Below are 23,549 nucleotides of genomic sequence, written 5' to 3'. Positions count from 1 at the left end.
CTAAAATAAACACATGTATTCGAATATATTGGAATATATAGGCTATATTATTTGTGCATTATGTCAGTGACGCGAATCATGTCATCTGTTTTTAACTTTTTGTATGGTTATTGCTTGACAGGGGGGGATCCCAAGCAGCTTTCAGCCATAAGGCATTTCCTAATTCACCCGACACTGATGCTGAAACTATTTCGGCATAGCATAAGCAGTTTAATTAAATGTAATGTTAGTTGTAAACAAACGGGCTATTTGGTGAGGCTTGGCCTCACAGATAGGCCTATTAACTGACCGCCAGATTCACGTTGGCTGGGGGGCAGGGGGGGCCATCAGACATTTGTTCCCAAGGCCAAGGGTCTATGATATGTTAATTCGGCCCTGCCCCCAACGAACGCAACTTTCCACCTCTGAGACAGCTTAAAAGAAGTCTAGAGGACTCCTAACTCACTGACCTACTTACTGTAGGCTGCGCAAACCACAGGCCTTTTTTTGGGCAAGCTTGCATTCGAGGCAGGCCTTCTGTTTTTATATAATTTTATATAAATCCTGCGCTAACAGTAATCCTCCTACCCCCGCTACCACAGCTGTGGATAGTGTGGCATGCTCACGCTTTATGTTTCCTTCTTGCAAACTAGGCCTATAGCCCAACGATTTACAGTACGTCTTCAAAAAATAACAACTTGCCAGATATGCCTTCATATCTTTGGGCTTCATTCAGCATTTTGTTCTTCCACTGGAAATTACTCTTCTATATTTGCTGCCTGCTGCATTCTGTTTGTATTGTTTAGAAAAGGTTTGACGTCTTGAGTTAATGCATTAAACATTGTTTGCTGGTAACCAGCCACAAATAGCCTACAGATTCTTGCGTGCGTACATTCTCTATTCTCTCCAAAATGTGCCCGTTCTATAGGCTGGCCAAGTGCGTAATTCTGCGGCATAAAGCAGATGTATTTGTTTATTGTACAGAAAAATAAAAATAACCTGTCAAGCAGTCAATTGACTAGATTGCAGTCAATAAGTAGGGCAAATTACGAAACCAAAACGTGGGTCATAGTTGTCTAAGCCTCTGCTGTGAGGCCAAACCCATGAACAAAGACGCATTGATATCTGCAATAGAGTTTAATGTCGGGGCTGCGTATGGGAGGGTTCCCGCAAACTTCAGAATGCTGAGAGGACTTGGGCTATTTTATTTCTTTGTTCCAACTTCCAAGTGGCCTAGGCTACGTTAGTCATGAATAAATGATGCTAAATGTTACTCATTCTTGACAAAAGGCAAAAGAGCTGCGTGCGTGCGGACATTTGAATAATGTCGGGCTGTAAACGGGTTCGGGCTTTTAAAAAGCTGTCAGTCTCGGGCTCGGTCAGGGCTCGGGCTGATTTCTGTGGGGCTCGGGTCTTGTCGGGCCTAAATTTAAAGGCCGATTATAGCTCTACTTCACTGAGCAACAGTGGGTGGAGACCTTTAGATTCACAAGTCAGGGTTTGAAGAATTATGACGAATGATAGACCTGGCTGTTGCCCCGAGTACTCGTTGTCGGATGCCTATCCCAACAAACAAGCCATCGCATCTATCTATCCATAAATTGCAGGAATGTCTGTCTGACTGTCTGTCTGCGTGTCGTTGGTCCGTTTGATTTCAAACTTAGCAGGTGTCTTGCTACTGGCATGAGTAGTGTCTTGCTACTGGCATGAGTAAGTGCAGTGCATAGTTTGACATTGTTTGGATAAGAAAAGCTAAATATATCGTTATATAGCCTATCGGTAAAAGAAACACACGTTGGCTTTCTCCGCTCTACCATAGCCACCCTCTCACACAGAACTGCGCGCAGGACCAGAGAGAGGATAAGCGGAGATTTGGCAGCACCAAATCACGGTTAAAATGCAAGATATTTGATTATCATCTCTGATCTCAACAATAAAGACTTCCTGTATGTTTACTTGCATAAAATGATTACGCGGATTTTGCAACAACAGGCCAACAAACACGGGTATGTAGTTCTATTCAAAATTACATGAAAAGTATGTGCAATAAACTGATGCTTTGAATGAACAAACTACATTTCCGACTGCATGGTCCCAAATTGAAACAAGCGATGGGCTAATGGTCCCGAATTTAGTTTCAGAAGACGTTAAAGACGAAGTGGCAGACAGAGAAACGTCACTTATGCTACCAAACACTGCTTTTGAGTCACACACTGCTTTTGCAAATGTCAAACGATCACAAAATGGCTTGTCTTCACTATCGGGAAAGTTATGCAATAAGCTAGGCCTATAGCCTTAACTCAAAACATTTGTTATCCCATTCCGATCTGTAGAAATCACATGCAGTCATGCCTAAATTCTTCTTAGGCTACTGCACATTAATTATAGGCTTAAAGGCTAATATATTATGATATTCAGTATACATTATTGAATGCTTAGCTGGAATGATGTTTTTCCCTATCATCCTATTGTTAAAGCAGGCATACCTGCGGGCATGTATCGGGCTACAGGTTTTCTACAGGAATGGCATGTTTGAACGGGCACTGCACTAGTTGTATAAACTTGCGATGTGTGCCAATCGAGTTGTTGGCGAAAACTTTAGCGTCAGCAAAACAGCTGTGCACCGATGCGTGTATTCAGTTTTATTCTACGAAACAAGCAAGTGAACACATCAAGTTGCCTAATGTTATAGGGAAGCGCCAGAGATTGCTGAGATTCTCTGAAGGTTACGTCACACGATGCGAATAAACCGTTTCCATCAACTATATTCGCATTATACCTTATGCGCATCGAGAGTTAATCCACCCCCCTCTAGATTTTTGATGGGCATTTCACGTGTTTCCAACCGGGATTTCTTATTCGAATAGATTAAATGCGTATTAGGAAGAGTTGGATGGAAACACGCTAATAGTTGTCTAAGCCTCTATAGCGTAGCCTGTTAAAAACGTTGCAGAAGCTGGCTACAGATTAATTCTGAACAGTTATTTCTCTACTGGCTCAATTATCACACCACTGTTTTGATTTGCGTAGTTGCGTTAACCCAACACTGACAATAATGTAGACAGCAAATTTCGATTTCGATTTTCGTTACCACCGTGTAGTCAAGCCTTAAGACATACCCAAGTAGCCTAAATCGAGGTAATGTTTAATTATGCATGATTTATTTTGTTATTGAATTCGTAGGCTGGGATTACTCTTGGCAAGTCTCCTGCTTTTTCAGAAGGGGGGCGGCAGGCAGAGCGATGTACAGTGGCAGAGCGACGCACAGTGGCTGAAAGTGGTACTAAAGCTTCACGCAGCTTCACGGCCTCGTAATGCGTGAATGAAGTGGTCATTTGAAAGCGATGCCCACTGTAACTTTCAGAAAAATGTTTTACTTTTGTTATGGATGAATATTATTTTTTGTTTTCATTCATGTCAATAAAATGTTTTTCTCATAATCAAAGTGTAATTTGTCATGTAACAGAATAGGTAGGAGAGTACTAATAGTACAATTTTAAATCACACTAATATTATACTTAAATTGTATGCCTTTATAATGCTTAAAGTATCTTAAGACTATACTTTTATTAACATAACTGCACACTTTCAAGGCACTTATTGTAGTCAGGAAGTACATTTGAAGTTAATTTAAAATATTGCAGAAGCATGCCAAATGAACAGAAATGAGGATGATATGAGTGTATTCAAAATACACTACTACACTATTATTAGTTATACTGTAATGCCTTTTAAGTACATTTCCAATACACTTGGGATGTTACAAAATTGTACTGCGACTGTTTCGAATGCTCATAAAATCTCTTTTTGTATAATGTATTTAAGAACACTTAAAGTTAGAAAAAAGTTGTTCCATTTTAGCACACTAATTACACTCAAAGTATAGTCAAGTTGGTATTAAGTTGAACTTAATACATAATTCAATACACTTAATTACACTTGGATTTGACGAAAAAAGTACACACGGTACTTAGTACACTTTCAAAAAGTACACTTTTAATAGTTTTTTTTTTTACCTGGGATTGTTTGGGCATAGACTATAATACTGGGAAAAAAGATACATTTCAGTATATTCCAATACTCAAGGTATTGAGTTTAGTGTGTAATGACGAAACCAAATTGCAACATATCTTCAAACCAGATACTCAAGCTACTGACGGCTTGACAGATTTCAGTGATGGCAAAATCTTTCAAGAAAATAGTTTTTTCAATACAAGTGAACCGTGTTTGACAATACAATTGTATAATGATGAGTTTGAAGTTGCAAATCCCTTAGGGTCCAGGAGACTTACATAAAATATCTGTCTTTTATTTCTCTATCGGAAATCTCCCAGTGAAATACAGATCTGCCTTAAGACATATCCATTTGTTAATTATTGTAAAGCACAGGCTGGTGAAGACCTATGGGTTTGAAATTTTTCATGACTTACAGAAATTGCAATCAGATGGTATTGAGCTGTGTTTTGAGGGAAGGAAATATAACATTAAAGGTGGCCTAGCCACTATATCTCTCATCTCATGCCCTTGAAGGTTTTAGCTGTTTGTTTAGTAGTGGGAGGGTGTGCTAATTTTGTATGTGTCACTATAAAGACTTGTCTGTAATGGGAATACATTTTAGAGTTTCAGGACTGGTTTCGGTTTCAGGACTGGTTTCGGTGGCCATGCGGCCCCTCTAGGCATTAAACAAAGACACCCTCCCCTCCCCCAATGAAATGCTAATGTACTGGTTCCAAGGGCTATCATATCCACAAGACAAAGGATGTTACCTTGCTATATACTGTATCCATATGTCATGCAATGTAAATGTATTCATGTTTGGTATCATTGTAATAGTCTCAGTACAAGGATTGTAATGATTTAATTGTAAGAATGTTTGGAACATTCTATAAGTGATATTTCTGATATACAAGATATCTCTCCTCATGCTATTCCGATAAGAATGCGTAGGTGTGATACAGGTGTGAGTAGGCGTGTCTGATGCCATCTGGAGAACCAACCACGTTGGCTTGTATTGCCGCCAACTTCTTTCTTTGTTTAACCCATGCAAAAGTGACTAACTTGCATTGTTAGTCAGAACGAGAACTAGATGGAGAACTGAAGAAGAGAGAGAGAGGTTAATCCAACAGAGGCCTACATAGACCACAGACCATTTTTTTACCCTCTCTGCTTGTAACAGAATAAACCTGATTCCTGAGTTTTCCTGAAGTTTGCCAGTCTAAGTTAATATTAAGTAATTATTCACCACAATTACTTTCATCTGACACAATAAGTGAGGAGGACTGTACACTCAGAACAAGAACCACTCATTCCCATCACCTGGAGTGTGTAAAAGCAGATCCAAAATCCAAGTCTGTGTATGGTGTAAATGGACCATGTCTTTTCAGCCACTTGAAATATTTTGAAACCACACAGGCCTTCCTGCCTGATGTTATGCATGACTTTCTTGAGGGCATTGCTCCCCTTGTTTTGAAGTCTCTTTTGAAGGCCTTGCACAAGTTAAAAACAGTGAATATTCAAGAGGTCAATGTAATTTTAAAGACATTTTCTTTTGGTCGGAATGATTGTTCATCAAAACCATCTGAAATACCAGAGAAAGTTGTGCTTGATTATCAAAACATTTCTGGCACTGCTGTTCAGAAATGGACCCTATTTAGGACTCTTCCTTTCCTCAATGGACATAAAGTTGAGGAGGGCAACAAGTTCTGGCAGCTGTACCTTTTAGCAAGAGAGATAGGAGAAGTAATTCACGCACCAACCATCAGCGTTTATTGGCTTAGCCATTTGGATTCTTTGATTAACCAGTTCCTCACAGGTTTCAACAATCTTTTCCCTGGATCCTTCACACCGAAACTGCATTTTTTGCATTATCCCAGTCTTATCCTCGAGTATGGACCACCTCGCTCTCATTGGTGCATGAGATATGAGGCCAAGCACCTCTATTTTAAGAGGGTTGCCGGAATCACCAATAACTTCATGCATTGTTCAGCGGCAAAGAGAAATCAGCTCCGACAGTGTTGGGATTGGCAATCTCAGTCTGTCTCAGATAACACACAGGATAACAAACAGGCAGCAGCTTCTGAGTCTTCCTTGCAAGAACTACCTCTACATGTGCAAGCTCATCTTCAAGCGTTGGACATTTCTGTTGGAGAGAAAATATGGAAATCTAAATTCATCGTTGTGAACTCTATTACCTATGCTGTTGGGGACTACTTCATTCTAGACCTAATGCATGAGGAACAGATACCTTTGTTTGATAACTTTGATTTTGAACATACGGGCAAATTGGTTTCTAGTTGGAAACCTGCACACCAACAGTAGCGTTTCTAAGTCATCTCCACGCATACCACATTGAAGATACAGGTGACAGTCTCTTGCTTAAATTGGTTCAGATCTTACTTAACTGATAGATCTTTTTCAGTGCATTTAGGCAATGCTTCATCATCATTTGCTCCCATTAAGTGTGGTGTCCCCCAGGGTTCTATTTTAGGGCCTCTATTATTTTCTTTATACATGCTTCCCCTGGGCTCCATTTTCAATCAATACAATATTCGTTACCACTGCTACGCAGATGATACCCAATTTTATATACCGGTGGCCCCTGAAAATTCCTGCTCATTGACCAACCTTTTTATTTGTCTTAATGACATTTAATGACTTTTTACAGCTAAATGACAGCAAAACAGAAGTAATCATTTTTGGACCACCAAATTCTGTCAACAATGTAAGCGGCTCTTGGCCCTCTGTCTGTTAACCATCACAGTGTGGTCAAGAACCTAGGTGTTTTCCTAGACTCTTCTCTGACTTTTAATAAGCAAGTCAACAGCGTTGTCAAGGGACGTTTTTTCAAACTTAGAACAATAGCAAAGCTCAAGTCTTCTCTCTCCTACAGTGATTTAGAAATCCTTATACATGCCTTTATTTTTTCTCTAGGCTTGATTACTGCAACTCACTGTATGTAGGTGTAACTAAATCTACCTTAAACAGACTCCAGCTGGTGCAAAATGCTGCAGCCAGATTACTGACTGGATCTAAGAAACGTGACCACATTTCACCTGTGTTGGCTAAACTGCACTGGCTTCCTGTGGAACACAGAATTAATTTTAAAATTCTTCTGTTTGTTTTCAAAGCTTTACATGGTTTAACATCTCAGTATTTATGTGATCTTTTAATTCCTTACTGTCCTCCTAGACCTCTTCGATCATCTTCCCAGTGTCTTCTTTGTGTTCCTTCTGCCTCTCTTAAATCCAAAGGTGACAGAGCTTTCTCTGTCTATGCTCCCCAGCTTTGGAATAGCCTTCCTGATGTTGTAAAATCCTGCCCCACTATTAGTAGTTTTAAATCCAACCTAAAGACCTACCTCTTCTCCCTAGCTTTTAACACTCCCTGACCCCCTCACCGCTCCATTATTTTATATGTTTATATGTATGTGTATGTTATCCAGGGAAGGGTATTTTGGGTAGGGGAACGTTCTATGGGTTAATGTTGCAGTTAGTAGGCCTATAGCTTGACATTAGTGAGGAAATTAAACTCTGTGTGATCGATTTTGTTTAATTACCAATTATGAGCTTTAATTAACTAATGAATATGATAATGAACTCCGTCTGTCATTGTTTTTGTTAGATGGACGTGACGCTCTGTGTGAATAACATTATGTTTTACATGAATTTATCAACAAAGACAGGGTAGTGGGTGCGTGCGAGGCAGTTACACGGGTAACCCAGGTTCGCATCCCGTGAGATGCGACAATTCAGCCGTGGATGTGTTTTTTTTTTTTGCAAACGAACATCGAAGCTAACGTGTTTCAGTCTAAAAAAACTTTCCTACGACAAAACCCATCACAAATGAGCACATTCCAAATAACGTAAGAGGAGGAGACACACACAATATGCCCCCTACGCATTCACTCACACACAGAGGAGCATAGAGAACAGCTCAACACTAGCGTCAATGAACTGGTGATGTTGGATTGTGTAGCGACAAGTAGCGTCAATATTTTGGTCACTAATGACTTAGCACAAGCCTCCTTAAAAGTCATCCATGCACCTCTACATGTGTATCGTCGGACTAATGGAATGTCGGACAAATGGGCTTCTTTTTTTCGGACTAATGGTATGTCGGACTTATGGGATCTCTCCTCAATGGGTCATTTTCGGACTAATGGGATGTCGGACTAATGGGATGTCGAACCAATGATACGGAACCGTGCTGCAGCAGCCCTTTCACCAGCCCTGCTAATCAGCAATCAGAGCTTAGGGCCTGTGACTCAATGCTGTTACTCAGGTATGTTGCCACTCCACGTATCAGTTACATGATTAATGCAAGGCACATTTTAAAGTAGATATTTTATGTATTTCAGGGAGAGCTATTTAGCCGTGGTGCGACCGCCAGTTAGCTACATCGGTGCTGAACGGCTGCTGCTTTGCTTAGATGCTTTCCACGCTACGTTTTGTCTATGGGTGGCTTCGTTGCACCCGGCCTGGGTTGTCTGGAGGCCATTTTCATGCTGTTGATAGCCAAGGGGATTGGCTTGTTTTGTGATTTACTCTTTTGTTGCCCTGATTTGTCCACACTGACGGGAGACCTTAGAAGTTGCTGATCCTCAGCGTGGCTGTTTTTGTTTCTTGTTGTGTATCGTCTATGTATGTTTATTTTGGTTTATTGCGTGATCGCTCACCTCGTGTTAGCCATATACCCTGGGCTCTAGAACAGGTGGTCTACTAGCCACCTGTTTACTCCAACTTATGCATGTGTGAACATCTGTAACTTTCACCTGTTCCCTTTCTATTTAGGTGCTGAGGGTTGCCAGTGGGAGCAGTGTCCTTGCGGTGGTGGCCTTTGGTGTGCAGTGGCTGTGTTCACCACGTGTGGCTGTCTCCCTTGCGGTTTGTGTGTGTGTGCGTGTGTGAGGTGTTTTCTATGGATGCTCATTGCTTGAGCCATAGCCTCCCACCAGTAAGCTTCAGCCCTATTCTCCCTCTCCCTCCTGTGTGTGCGTCTGTGCACGTTGTTTATATTGTAGTAAGTGTTTGTGCCTTGTTTGATTTGGTGTGCAGTGCCATTGGTTGCTGTGAATTCCCATGTTTGCTGTGAGATCCAATCGCATGTTGAGTAAATTACTGTGTGTGCTCCTTGGTTTTATAAAGAAAAAAAATCTGTTTTTGTACTGGACTACTGTCTCTGGCTAATCCATCAACGAACCTGGGTGCCTTTGCTAGAATAAGAGAACTAATTATTTGGGTGCAAGTCCCATCAGGGCGTAGTCTGCTACTTGTCTGGGCCTAAGCCCTGTTAGTTGTTTTCCACTTGCCACACTGGGATGCCGTCTGGCCCTGTTGCCTTGCCAGGTTTGCACCTGGCCAGCTGCTGTCGGACATCCTCCTCTGTGAAGGGGGGTACGTGGGGTCTTAGTGAGGGAGCTGAGCAAATCCTCACGTGGCAGAGTAATTGTGGGTGTCGAACCGGGCAAAGATGCTGTTAGGGTGTTGGCAGAGGTTAATGGGTCTGGTGCTGTGATACAGTATGGTTCTGTTTTTGTTCCTGTCTGGTTAATATTTTGACTCTTTGATAAGCTTGTTTTGTGTTCATGTTACTAAATTCCTGCTCCAGTTTATCTTTGTATTTCATTTTGTGTCCGTCTATTGAATAGTTTGAGAGCTCCTTGAATGCTTTTTGTTTTTCTTTAAGGGGGTGCTTGATATGGAGGGGTGATCCAGGGTTTAGAATTTGGGTAACTGGTGATGGGTTTTGTCGGAATAGTGGTGGTGATGCAGAACTTTGCAGAACTCAGTGTGATCCGCTCATCCAAACTTCCCTGGAAAATGCCCCCGTCAGTGCAGGAGAGAGAGCCCTGCAGCTGTGCGATGGCCTCCGACCAATGCGTTCCGATCCAATGTGTTTCAGTTCCGGTTTGTATTGCGGGAGGAGGAACACAACATTGTGGTAAACAAAATTACGACTTTTATGTTTTTGTCAAATGACAAAACAAAACCCATGATAGCATATGCCATATCTGCGATGAGTGGTTTCATTTTGACTGCGTCACTGTAGACACTGATTCTGTAGGATTTATTTGTGCTTCTATTTCGTGCAAAATACAAATAAATCCACAAAAGAATGGATATATACAATAATAAAATGTCCCAACACTGTCAACTACAGTGGGTCAAATATGTGATGTAAGCATGACTTCAGACAAGTATGACTTTAGGCAGGCTAGTATAACAAGCATTAATAGTCAAACTTTGGTGATTCGGGTGCTGATGGCATAGGCCAAAACAAACACATCACAAATACACCAGCATGCACACCACCATCTTCACCTGTATGCACACCAAAAACCAGACACACCGACAGACACACTTACAGGGAAGAGGAGACAGGAGATGCAGCGTTTGGAAAAACTGAAATTAGTGAAGAAACTGTTAAATGCCTTTTATCCAATTAAGCTCGTCTTAAACCATTTTCAAAATCTGTTCCAGGAAACGGTGTATTTACACGTCCTCTGGACAATGTCATAAATATAGAAATGGTAGATATTTTCCAAAACATTTTTGGCAACAACGATTTACTTCAGAGATTTCTGAATTTAACCCATACTGTCCAATAGTATTTAAAAGTCATCAATTTACTATAGCAGAAAAAAGATGAACACCATATCTAATAATTGAAGGCTACTGCTTTCATAAAGAATGTGCCATGACATTCAGTATAATAATGAGACAAAAAACAGAGCCAACATTTTAAATTTACTTTGAGGGTCATATATTTAATTCTGGAGAGAAACTTAAAGCTTGACCATTTAGGGAGCCAGAAAGAAAAAAGCTTGCTGCTGCTGCAATGAAAAACATTCCAGCTTACAAACTATATAATAACCTTTTGGCAGAGGCAAATGTAAAATCACTGGTGGCACAAAATAGGAGTGGGATAGGAACAGACTCATCAATTTTGGGGAAAATTAAATCAGAACTAGTTACTTAGATACAAAAAGAGTTACTTGGATATAGATGAAATTAAGTCTCTGCAGCTTCTGAAAAATAAAATGGAGGTAGATGACGTGTCCAATGAAAAGATTAAAGGATCCATACAAAGCATTCAACTTTACCCATTTGGGGTTATCTGTTTTACTGAAGGTGGCATAAGACTCTGGCATGAGGTAACATGATTTCCTCCATTAGAAGACTATTAGTTCTTCTTCAACTCCTCATGCGTCTGCTCCAATTGGCTTTAAGATAACAGATGACCATACACAGAGTTCAGCAGAACATCTTTTAGAAATTTTGAGATGAAGTTGTTTAGCTTCTTACTTACTGACTTTTTTTTCTCGAAAAATTAGTCTTTTATCTCTAAAATTTTGACTTTTTTCTGAGAAATTCTGACTTTAACCTCAGAAATTCTTTCTTACTTTGTTTCTTGCAAATTTGTAATTTTAATCTCAAAATGTGTTGGTACTGTATTGGTACTGTATCTTTAGTCTTTTAAAGGGGTCATAGAATGCAAAACCGAGTTTACCTCGTCATAGATGAATAGCGATAGTTCAGTGGGTGAAATGGAGATACAGAGAACTTCAAAACCCCATCAACACCTCCTTCCTATGCAAATCTCACAATTCGAAACTCTTGCCATAAAACGGGCGAATCTCAACGAAGCTGCGAGTTTACGCAAACTCGCAGGTGGTACCTTATTTGGCTCTGGCCTGTACGGGGTTCACTCTTTATTACGACATCCCGTTATTACGACAACCCTCTATTACGACAACCCTCTATTACGACATACCGTTATTACGACATGCCCCTACTCCGACTTTTTTTAGTACCGCTATTCCGACATTACCAATCCTCATTTTCAATTTATCTCAGTTCCTGTATCCTATCAAATTCCAACATCCTAGATCATGGATGAGCTGTAGTCATGTCATCTGCACCTGCAGCTACTGTACATCAACAATCCACCCACCATCCACTCCAAACAATGTTTTTCCCAATAATTGATATCGGCACACATTTCAGTCAAAACCTTAGGTGATTTTGGACTGGCCATGTGAATAAATGTTACACATTATATGTAAAACACAGGTAGCTCTCCTCATTTTATTCTCTAAGCTCTCAGGGGAAAACGGTCAAAAACTCCATGCATCAAACAAACTCTGTGCGTGCAGGCCACCTATATTAATTCATTAATGGCCGTCAATGGCCGTCTTGCTCCAGTAGCCTAAACCACTTCAGTGAACGTTCAAATAACCCCCAGAGTTCAGTGTCCATCAGGGTGTTCAAACTGGGTGTGCGATATATTCAAGTTGCTTATATTGCATTTTAGAGGACAATGATAAAGCCATGTGCAACGCATTTTGGCTTGCCAGCAGGTTGGATAAACTCAATTTACTACACAATAATGTAGGCTAGGAATATATATTTTATATGTCATGCGTGCAGTTGTTGAATTGCACATAACATGTCTGCATATTTATTTAGTCTTTCTCTCGACTCTAGGCTAGCGCATGCATTAGGCCTATCATGGCCCTATAATTGTGCAAAGACAGGCGGGATATCCGATCGCTCCTTTTACAGTAAACCACTTCACAACGAACGTTCAAATAACCCCCAGAGTTCAGTGTCCATCTGTCCCAACATTTAGAAACATAATCGAAAAGTCCAAGCGTGAATTGGGTGTGTTTTGATTTTGAGAGAGACTGGAGAAGGGCCGTATGTCTCACAGCAACTGCGATAAGGCTATAACCTCCAAATATCCACATCTAATGAGGGTCGGAGACTATCCAATACCCAATACTATTTGCAATACCCTCGATATGCATATTATTGGAAAGTTTAGTTTATGGCCGTTCGTGTGAGTACAATAACTTAATTTTGTAAATTTTACCAAAACGACTGGTTTCGCCTTGCAGGGTCACATTTCATTTGTTGTCTTATCTTTTTTTATTCAAAACAATTCGTAGGTATCTATACTCAAGTCTAATTACCACCAGACACAAATAATCATCACCTAGGTTAAATTTTCTCTCTCTCTCCAAAATCTCTTCCTCTGAGATGCACGCGCTATAGGCTATAGTTTAGACTACCCGACATTTCAAATGTGACTCTCTAATCAACTTGTTTTAGCTCTTAAACACGAAAAATACAATGTTCAACGGAGCTGTGTGTGAGGCGCACTCTTAAAGACGCGACTAACTTTCGGTTTCATTCGGTTAAAGTTCTTGTGCGTAGGCTATTATAGAATCCAATCCTGTCGATGGCCCTGCTATTCATCAATGTAGCCTTTTATTGTTTTTTTGCCATGAATCGTCTGAGCTGTGATGAAATCGTGTGTTGTTTAAAGTTGGGAAGATTACTGTAGGCCTAGGCTATACTGCCCATATTGGAATAAAAAAATAAAGGCCTACTTCGCAAAAGTCCACTCCGTTGAAAAATCCTGGCTATGGCACTGTTAATGACCTCGTGTCGGAATGGCAGGACGTTTGAAAAAAGGTCAAGTGCCGCTACTCCGACAATGAAAAAAAAAATGTCGCAGTAGTGGGACGCTTGAAAATGAATGTTATGCCGCCACTTCGACAATTAGACGCCAATGTCTAAGTAGCGGCATGTCGGAATAGCAGCATGTAACCGGCCTGTACATTTGTCACGCCTCAAAATTTACATACAGACCATCCCACTGGTGCTCTGAGCCCAGGAACGTGAGTGGAGAGCGAAGATGAGACAAACACTAGTTTAGCTGCCTGCTCGTTTACATCCACAGGAATTATAAAGCAGACAGTTCTTCAAGGATATCGAAAATGAGCCACGGTCGTAAATGCAGTGTTCCAGGCTGAAACTAGGCTACAAAGAAAGACTTTCCATAGTCTTCCCAAGGATTCAAAAGTTCAAGGGGCATGGATAATGTTTTTCTACCAGAAGATCCCTGCAAAGGTCGACACTCCGTTATTAATTTGCAAAACATTTAATCGAAGGCAGTTTTTAAAACCTTGGACAGTTTAAAGATGGATTTCCTAAGCTGCTGTTACTGAAACGAGGGGCTGTTCCCATGGCTGTTCCGACCGTAAGGTCATCACAACCGCATGCTGTACTGTAAGTATTATTTTGTCGCTAAGCAGTTATGCTAACGTGTATCTAGCAAGTAGAATGTGTGATTTAACATTAGCTCATTGACAAGGCTATTTAAATTTCCTGTGTGTCATTCGGATAAAACCTGTGTTGTCATGTTAACCTACATTTTACTATGCATGTTTGTCGAGATCTCTGACAGATTATGTTCTCAGCAAGATAGCTTACTGAAGCTGAGTAACACGATAGTTTGGTTGCTAAGCTGTAATATAACCCACATACGTTTTTGACGTCAGAAGTGGAAACAACTTCACGTTATCAATTCAAATGATATCTAGTCGATATGTTGAAAACTGTGTTGTCTAAATACAATGGATTTATTTGCACGTTCTTATTTTAGAATGCCAAACAGATGCTCCCCAAGTGTGGCATCTTGCGGGGCTTAGAATATTAGCAAATGCTTTTGCTGTGAGTTAACAGCTTGGTGTGTGCATGCAAAAGTGACTTTCACTTGTGTTATAACATTTCTGTTGTTTGGTTTAGGTTTTATCTTGCAGTCATGCACTTCAATGAGAATGCTGAGTCCCCACAACGGAAGACAGCCAAAGAGAAACTATGTACAGACTTGCCAAACAATTTGTAAGTTTAATAAAATATACTTTTTTATTGCAAACAACAAATCAAAATGTGCAACAGTATAGGCACTAAAAGTAACTTATCGATTCACACACAACAGGCTGTCTTAGACCTGATGCTACTGGTGTCAATCATCATCAGTACTGTAAACAAAGCACAATGTTCAGGGCCATACAATTTTTTTATTGTACAGTAAACAGCCTACAATGCACTGTATTACAGTATCCAATATAAGTCCTCTTTCTTTTCCTCTTCGAGATCATCAAAGACCCTGTTCCTTATTGGGATGCCGTCCAGCGGATTCCTGTGCCCCAGGACTTGTGTGCTCAGCTTGACAGACCTTCCATGGAGGATGCTGTTGCTGAACATGAGTCACGGTTCAGTCGACAAGGGGTCTGAATCCAACGTACTGCCCTGAAGTATCCGGACGCTCCCTCCATATGCGTAGCACCACACACGAGGGTATCATGACACGGACGCTTCTTCTAAGGAAACCCCAGCACCTGCTCACAAAAGACCTGTAGGCCAAGTCACTTCATTGCCTGCAACGAGAACAGGGTGGAAAAGCAAATTTTTTACTATAAAAAATCTTTTACATTAGAGTATCACTGGACGATTGTTGAAAAAAAAATAATAAAGTTTGTCATTTTGTGGTGTTGATCAAACTGTGTTTTTGCAATATGCTGAACCAATAATGAATGTGTATTGGTTACAAATATTTTATTTATATACTGTAACTGCTAACACTTGTATCAAATTGTCCTCACCTTTCCATCCCTCTGATTCTCAAACGGCCATGGTCAGCTCTGTAAATATTTATTGCATTTTGCAAAGAATAAATATAGAGGCACAACGGATCGAGGCCATGATGGTCATTCAGGTCAGCTCCTCAGGAACCTGGCCCATTCTTTTCATAACCTGTAAAAACAAACATAATTTCCCTGCTGTTATTTCGTAAGTAAATGTCTCCAGTTTTAGTTACCAGAGTTGTAAGATCACATATTAGGTTACTACATGGAAAGAAGGTAATAATCTCAATCAGATGTCAGCAGGATAGTTACAAGATTACATTAGACCTACTGACTGTACCTACTGTATTTTAAACAGTGATATTTATAGGATTTTTGATTATTGTACTCTACTCCATGGTATGTAAATTGCCCCTTGGGGATAAATAAAAGTGTTTTTGAATTGACACAAACGAGAGTAGGCCTAGTAATATTTTCGTTGACCTCGTTTCACTTCAGCCATTGGCTACAAACTGCACAGAGCTCCTGCCCAGCTAACTGGACGTCCCGTTGTAAGATCATACATTACTACATGGAAAGAAGGTAAAAATCTCGATAATCAGATGACTTAATCAGCAGGATAGTAGTTACACGAGTACATTAGACCTACTGACACAAACGTAATATTTTCATTGACGCGAGCAGTAGGCTACTCGTTTCACTTCAGCCATATAGCCTACAAACTGCACAGAGCTCCTGCCCAGCTAACTGGACGTCCTGTTGTAAGATCGCATATTACCACTACAATAATGTATGTAACTCCTAATCAGATGACCTATTCAGCAGGAGAATATACTTACTGACTAAAACGAGTAGCACTGCTAGCAGCTACTTTCCTTGCAAGCAGCACTCCTTTCACTACAGCATAGCCTGAACTGCCCACGACAGGCTACGAACTTTTCAGCTAGCTTCTAACTGGACATCTTGACAAAAATTGCACAAGGGTACAAGTTGTAAAACATTTTTGTTTGTGTGCAAATTAATAACTTCTGTTGTTTACAATGCTAAAACGAACCTAATACAATGTTTAGCTTAGTCTACGACACTAACGTGCGAGTATTGCATTAGTATTACAGCTAGCTAACTGGGCTACGTGTGGCAAACTCAAGTAAATGACAAAACTTACCAATCTGACGTAGTCATTTCCAATCTATGGGCGACTGGTTGCTCCTCTATTTCAGATTCTTCCTCTGATTCAGGGTCAAATATGCTGTTCAACACCTATGTCTCCATAGTATTTCCACCTTGGCTGCTTCAGTGAGTGCTGTCGGCCATGTTTGTGTCTTTGCTCCGGTACTCCGCTCGTTGTAAACCAACCAATCAGCACGCAGTTGATCTAAATATTCATGAGCATACCATAAAAGGAAGAAAACCTCTCATTTCATTCTAGGGCTTTTAACCAGGCTTGCATTAGGGCAAATAGAACAGCACATATGCCATTTTCAGCCCAACCAATGTTACACACCCTATTCAGAGACCTTAAGGACCAGCACAAAATACCCTATATCATCATTCTATCACCCCTTTAACAAATGTTAAATCACTTGATGAAGCTAAAAACTTAATTGTCTTGGAGTGCAGAGACTACTCAGAAGTGGTAGGGAAAAGTACAACCAATTCAGAGAGAAAAGTTAAGAGCTTAGGGTCTGAAGATCACAGCCTATCAGGGGACATTTTTTAAGTAGTCACACATCAATCACCATTTCTTAATTATTTCAATCAAATTCGCAATGAAGCACGGAAACAGCTGACCTTTATAAAAAGCGCAAACTTTGAAAACTGAAAATTTTACTTTCACCCTATGTTACCTGAGAAATTATTCAATAATTGTCTACCGGTGATTCCAATTTGGTCAGATATGATTCAGGCACATTTATCAAAGATGGAAAGATTCCACAATAAACATTCTAGATAAAACCACTTAAATTTCAGGTCACTTTCAAAAACACTACTAAAACATTGTTTTTTAAATAACAAGGAATTTGTTTGAGGAACTATATTAAATATATAAAGCATGTGAGAGAGACTTCTGTGAGAAAGTTAAACTGAAAAGGTTTAGAGACTTACAAGAACCCGAGGAGTCATGGAACAAGATAAAACATGTACCAAAGTACCATCAGAATACACTTCAAAAGCCCCCAAAAGAGAACACAAAGTTATGCTGCATTAATAATAAAACAAAATCACTGTTATTTAACTGTATCAGGTGTGCAGAAAACGAGAGAAGTAACCACACAAACAAAATTCTAATCTCATTACCTTCAGATGTCAAAAAAAGCCAATAAACAACTTTTTCATTAATCAAGCTTTAAATGAAAATTAGAAATAAGACAGACAATTGTAAATCCTGTGGAGTCATACTGTGCCAGAAACTTTACTAATCAATTTGCAGTCCCTTTTCATATTAGCATAACCCCAACACGCCACCCAATGTCAGTAGTAATATATGTTCTTACCTTAAAGGAATTATCCGGAGTAAAATGCACTTTAGATCGATTTCCGGATGATTGGGGGTACATACGTTGAGTTGACATCAAAATTATGTCATTCGGATGTGTTTTGAGAAAGTTCGATTGTACCGTTTTTAGTCACAACTCGTAGCCTGGAAGTGAGCGGGGCATTTCAATTGCGCCGCTTCAAAACGCTATTTTTGTACCTCTTCTACAGTTCCAAACAACATAACACTTACGTGGTAGTGAGTAGAGGGCAAACCGAAGTATCCCGAGGTCTTTATGTGGTCGAATAGAGTCCAGAATGAATTTCATCAAGCCAGTACCTTTCCCAGAATGTTGCCATCTTTGCCGCCACCTTGAGGGGAAAGTCCGTAGGAGTCTTATTGCTGTGTAACACGCTCTGGAAATTCACAATTTCGTCGCCGTTTTTAAAAAAAAAAAAACATAGTCCAGTCCATACAACTTCATTTCAATTTCGAAAGAAATACTGGACTATGTTTTTTTTTTTTTTTTAAACGGCGACGAAATTGTGAATTTCCAGAGCGTGTTACACACTCAGCAATAAGACTCCTACGGACTTTCCCCTCAAGGTGGCGGCAAAGATGGCAACATTTCTGTAAAGGTACTGGCTTGATGAAATTCATTCTGGACTCTCTATTCGACCACATAAAGACCTCGGGATACTTCGGTTTGGCTTTAGGGACCCTCTGCTCACTACCACGTAAGTGTTATGTTGTTTGGAACTGTAGAAGAGGTACAAAAATAGCGTTTTGAAGCGGCACAATTGACTTCCAGGCTACGAGTTGTGACTGAAAACGGTACAATCGAACTTTCTCAAAACACATCCGAATGACATAATTTTTAATGTCAACTCAACGTATGTATCCCCAATCATCCGGAAATCGATCTAAAGTGCATTTTACTCCGGATAATTCCTTTAACTTTCACGAGTTGAGTCATACCTCTCCCGTGTCGGTACGTGCACTCAAACACTCTGGTGCGCGGCGCAAATGTGTTAGCATGTTGCTATGCTAGCGGGCTCAGACGTAGCCATACACTCTAAGAAATGGAAGTACCAGTGTGTACCTAAGTCGGTACAAATGCTTGTCGCTGGGGCAGTACCCTTTTGAAGTACAATACTGTACCTATGAATGCAGGTACATTTGTGTACCCTAGCCATCTGTACCCATCAAGGTACACTTGTGTACCTGCAATGACTAAAATGTACCTGTATATATCATTATCACATAGTACCCTTAAAAGGTACTATTCTGTACTTCAAGGGTACAACCCCAGTGAAAATTTAAGGTGGTATAACTAAAATATATGCACAACCAATAAGTACATTTAAATGTTTATTCTGGGGGGATATTACACACAATACTTCACATGAATACAGGTACAATAAATGTTAACATGTTCATATTAAAAACACATTCATATCAAAACATCAAAATATCTTATATCCATATCAATATACATATTCACGTAAAACATGTTATGACTCTTAATGTAAGTGTAAATAATAAAACACTTTGGTTTACAATATTTTGCCTGAATAGCCACATTGTGTTTATACGCAGAAGGAAAAAAATATATTAATTTGCACGATAGCACTAATAACACCTTTATATGATCTATAAAATACCAATATTTGAGCTAGTAATTACTCCAACAAACCTTGTATGCTTTCAAGTTCATGTTAATACTCGTGTATGTGACAGTGATGAAAATACAGTATCTGCTTGCCATAACCATTACACGTTGCAAAATTAACAAAGTCCTTGCAGTAACTTAGTAGCTATGATCTTAGATCTCATTCACAGTGCATACACCATAGAATTGAGTGAACGATATGTGTGATGTAATGAGTCATATAGCGACATTTTAGAGTAGTATCTCAGAAAACAATGTGCAAGCCTTTGGGAAATATTAGCAAGCCTGTAAAAATGTACAATATATTGTTACAATGTTCATTACCTCACCAATAAATCAATCAATCAGAAAACACACTCCAATCCTTCCAATCATGAGGCGAGCCACTAAAAAGGCAAGAGTCTCAAAATGCACCAAAGTTCAATTTCAAAAACTGGCAGAAATCCAACATATTCTTCAGGAGAGTGTGCTAAGTAAAGGTCAACAGCAGTAGAGGCTGCTGTTTTCCCCCTCTTCAACTTCTGTTCCTCTGCATATATCCACTTTGACTTAGACTGGAACCTTACTTGATCTACAGGACGTTCACATATTTTCAATAGCAGTGGTAGCCTCACCAATGACAGCAGGGGTTTTACATCTGTTGGAAGCAAAATGCAAACACAAACCTCAGAATAAGATTTTTTTCAACCACACAAATAAATAGCCTCAGACAGATTGTGTAAAATACCTTGTCTAATACATGTATGTAACTATATGAATCTGCTCACCTGGCATAGATCAGCGTTGATTCATTACAAGTTCCATGGACCGGCTGACTCTCCCAAACTTCTCCTTACTCCTTTTCACCGTATCTTCATGAACAAAAGCTGCCTGCTCCACTATGTGTTTGAGAGACAAATGCCATGCAATAGAATAATATAATTAAACAAAATGACACAACAATGAAATAGCACAAAGATAATCTTAACCAATATATAAATTGCTATTGGACAAAAAAAAAAATCTAAAAGTTGTCTGTATTATTATAATTTGCATAATTTATTATGCAATACTTTTCTATATGTATTTAACATCAATAAGAAAAATACCATTACAAAAAAAACACCAAGTTGGGTAACTTACGTAGCCATTAGATCCTTTAGGAAAGGTAAGCTTACTTCCAAGTGGCCATGTTCTGCCTTGGTGGGTATCTGTGAGAAGGATTAACGTTAGATTTACTTTAGACCATTATCAAGCTCTGAGTAACTTTATAACATTATAGAATGGTTCTGAGTTGCTCCCTCTAGCTTCTAACTAGATAAGCAATGACAACCAGGATGTTCTGGTGAACATAGGCAACTCAACTAATTAATTTTCACCTAAACAAAATGACAGTGTTGAGAGTGATCATGCTTACTGCATGTATGCACTTACCAGGCTTCTTTCACCTGCACTACCGTTGATATTAAACCAGCCTTTCAGGGAAGTTAGCAAGTATGTATGGCTAACAGTGCTAGGATATGCTCATATATCTATGGGCTAAGCTAGTTAGGATAATGATTGCTAGTGAAAGTTGGCTTTAATGGCTTCCACAAAAACTTAACATTGACATGGGAAATAGTAGATAAAACACACACACAAATAATTTCCTTACCATTTATCACGATAGTCATGCATTATTGAAGGAGTTTGAACTCCATTTAAAAATATCTGAATTCATAGCTAACCTAGGCTAAGTTGCTAGCGAATGCTAATGTTAGCCTTTAAGCCAACAATCTGACTCCATTACTGTAACAGTAGGCTATTTACAATGTACAAACCAAATTTCGATAAATTACAACTACACCTTACCTCTGAATAGCTTTGCCTCCTCTTCCACAAAGATTATTCCATCCTGCACATGTGTTTTCTCACACCAAGCTCCTCACTGAAAGTTGCTCCATTTCTTGGTGAGTGAGATGAACAAAGTTGAGGGGGAAAATAACGGTTGCTCCCGTCCCGAATCTCCTCCCCCAACAACTTTTGAGTGACAGGCCATGTACTTTTTGTACCCTTAGGTACAAATATGGTCCCTTTGCGAAAAGGTACATTAATGATCCAGGAACGGTACATATTAGTACTTTAGGGGCTCAATTTTGTTCCCTTTAAGGTACAGGGTCAAAAGTTGTACCTAAAAGAACAAAAATGTACCCCAACCGTACCCCTATTTTTGAGAGTGTAGATGGAAGTAATCAAAAACATCCACGTTTTCCCTACTTAAATACAGTTGCACGAGTAGTTCATAAAAATGTGTACCGTCACACAACATGAAACGTGGCGATTTTCCAAGTGAATAAACAGGATAACTACAATGTGTGGCGCAATAGCACTTGGGAGTATTTCGACCTAGCGTAGTAATATTTATTAACACCTAATTGTAGATGCTATCCACCACAGAGTTTAGAATCCATGATTGATCGACCCCTCAGCCTCCCCCTCCCCTCTGAGCGAGAGAGAGGCACACACACTAGAAATGCGCTGATGGGCTATTATTTCAACCATAACTGCATAGCAAAACTTATCATCCATCCGCCATCCTTTAGCACCAAAGTTTTTTGACCAATTTTCAAAACCGCACCCGCCCACCATCCGCTGGTTGTTTTAATGTATATGGGTGAAAGCTCTTGCCTGTTCTAGAAAGACTGATCCAATGCAGCAAATATATTAAAAGGCTAAAGTCCTACATTGGCTATGTTGTAGCCTATCCCCAGAATATCAGCAGCAAACTCAGTCTCTGTCTCGCAAAACAGTCTCCAAATAAAACGCACATCGGCCTGTTGCCTATTCTGCCTAACCTGACTCCGCCAGATGGATTTGCTCCGCATATCCATCTGGGAACTTTTCATTGAAGAACTTTTGGGAAGGGGCGGACATACTGGTTAGCTGATTGGATAAACCATCTGTCTATCACCACCTTTGTTGCTTATCGACGGGCCAAATCAACCAATTAGATGAACAAAGTATTCTTCTAATGCCGTTTAACATACAATTAAGTTAGGTAACGTGACAAACGTTAAGATGTTTTAACTTACCATTTATGAACCAAATCAACGACAATTCCCATCAAGTTTTCACGGTAGGCCCTACACTTCTGAAGATAGTATATTCCTCCATTATGAACTGGAATCAGCCGTGGAGGATGTCTGTGTCGTTCATTCCTCCCAGCTGCATGGCTGAGACTCATAGCTTCACAGTTTACCCAGGAATACTTTCTAATTTGAATAAAACTTGCGCGATAGCTATGCTCATCTCTGTGGATGCCGTCATGTTGTTCGTTGCGTCACACCTCAACCCGCCTCAAAGCCAACGCTGATTGGACGTTCGTTTGGTGAACTGCTCCAAATTTTCTTTAACGGAAAGTATCCAGACTGATCTGCGAGTGAAACCCTGAAGCTCGCGAGATCAGGATGGTCTCACGAGGCTATATTCTGCCAGCTTGTGCCAATATATCGTCCAAAATGCTTGATTGCATTGCATTTTTAGCTAAATTTTCATGTTCCACATCAGCATTTGTTCAGTGAATATTTTGTAAATTGTTTAATTAAATTATTACCTGTATGTTCTTTTTGTATAGTCTTCAATGTAGTAGATGGTAGTGTCGTTGTGAGAGCACGATGCTACCTATCTCTAAGAAAGAATCTTGCAATGTTAATAACAAACAAATGCACCTTCCTGTGTGGACTAAATAAACAGTAGCCTACATTAGGTAGTCTACCTTGCAAGTACATACCTAAAATGCAATTTTACATGAACAGCCAAGTTGGCATATGGTGATTTAAAAGCCTCATGTGTATGTCAGTCCTTCACATGATGAAATGTAAATGACACCTCAAAAAGATCCCCATGAAAAAACACCTGAGAAAGGAGCTAATTGTTAACCTTGAAATCTAGACGCACCCTAGTGGCAGCAAATGTAATTTGCAGCCAGGGTAGTCTAGCAACTAGAGGTGAATTTTATCGTTCGTTCT

General features: G+C 39.8%; 1 long non-coding RNA gene across 1 annotated transcript; it reads right to left on the bottom strand.

The window, feature by feature from the left end:
• Positions 1–19,925: 19,925 nt before the first annotated feature.
• Positions 19,926–21,751, bottom strand: LOC143121125 (uncharacterized). The gene is made up of 4 exons (XR_012986414.1): positions 21,394–21,751; positions 20,686–20,753; positions 20,331–20,441; positions 19,926–20,200 (listed from the first exon to the last, which is right to left on the bottom strand). It is a non-coding gene; the product is annotated as an uncharacterized LOC143121125 (long non-coding RNA).
• Between the last annotated feature and the right edge of the window lie 1,798 nt (positions 21,752–23,549).

The sequence above is a fragment of the Alosa pseudoharengus genome, unplaced genomic scaffold (genome assembly GCF_046254945.1).
Source record: "Alosa pseudoharengus isolate Yale_2024_CS ecotype anadromous, Long Island Sound unplaced genomic scaffold, YU_APseudo_1.1 YU_APseudo_1.1_scf_13, whole genome shotgun sequence".
NCBI lineage: Eukaryota > Metazoa > Chordata > Actinopteri > Clupeiformes > Clupeidae > Alosa > Alosa pseudoharengus.
This window is presented reverse-complemented; position numbering and strand designations above follow the sequence as displayed.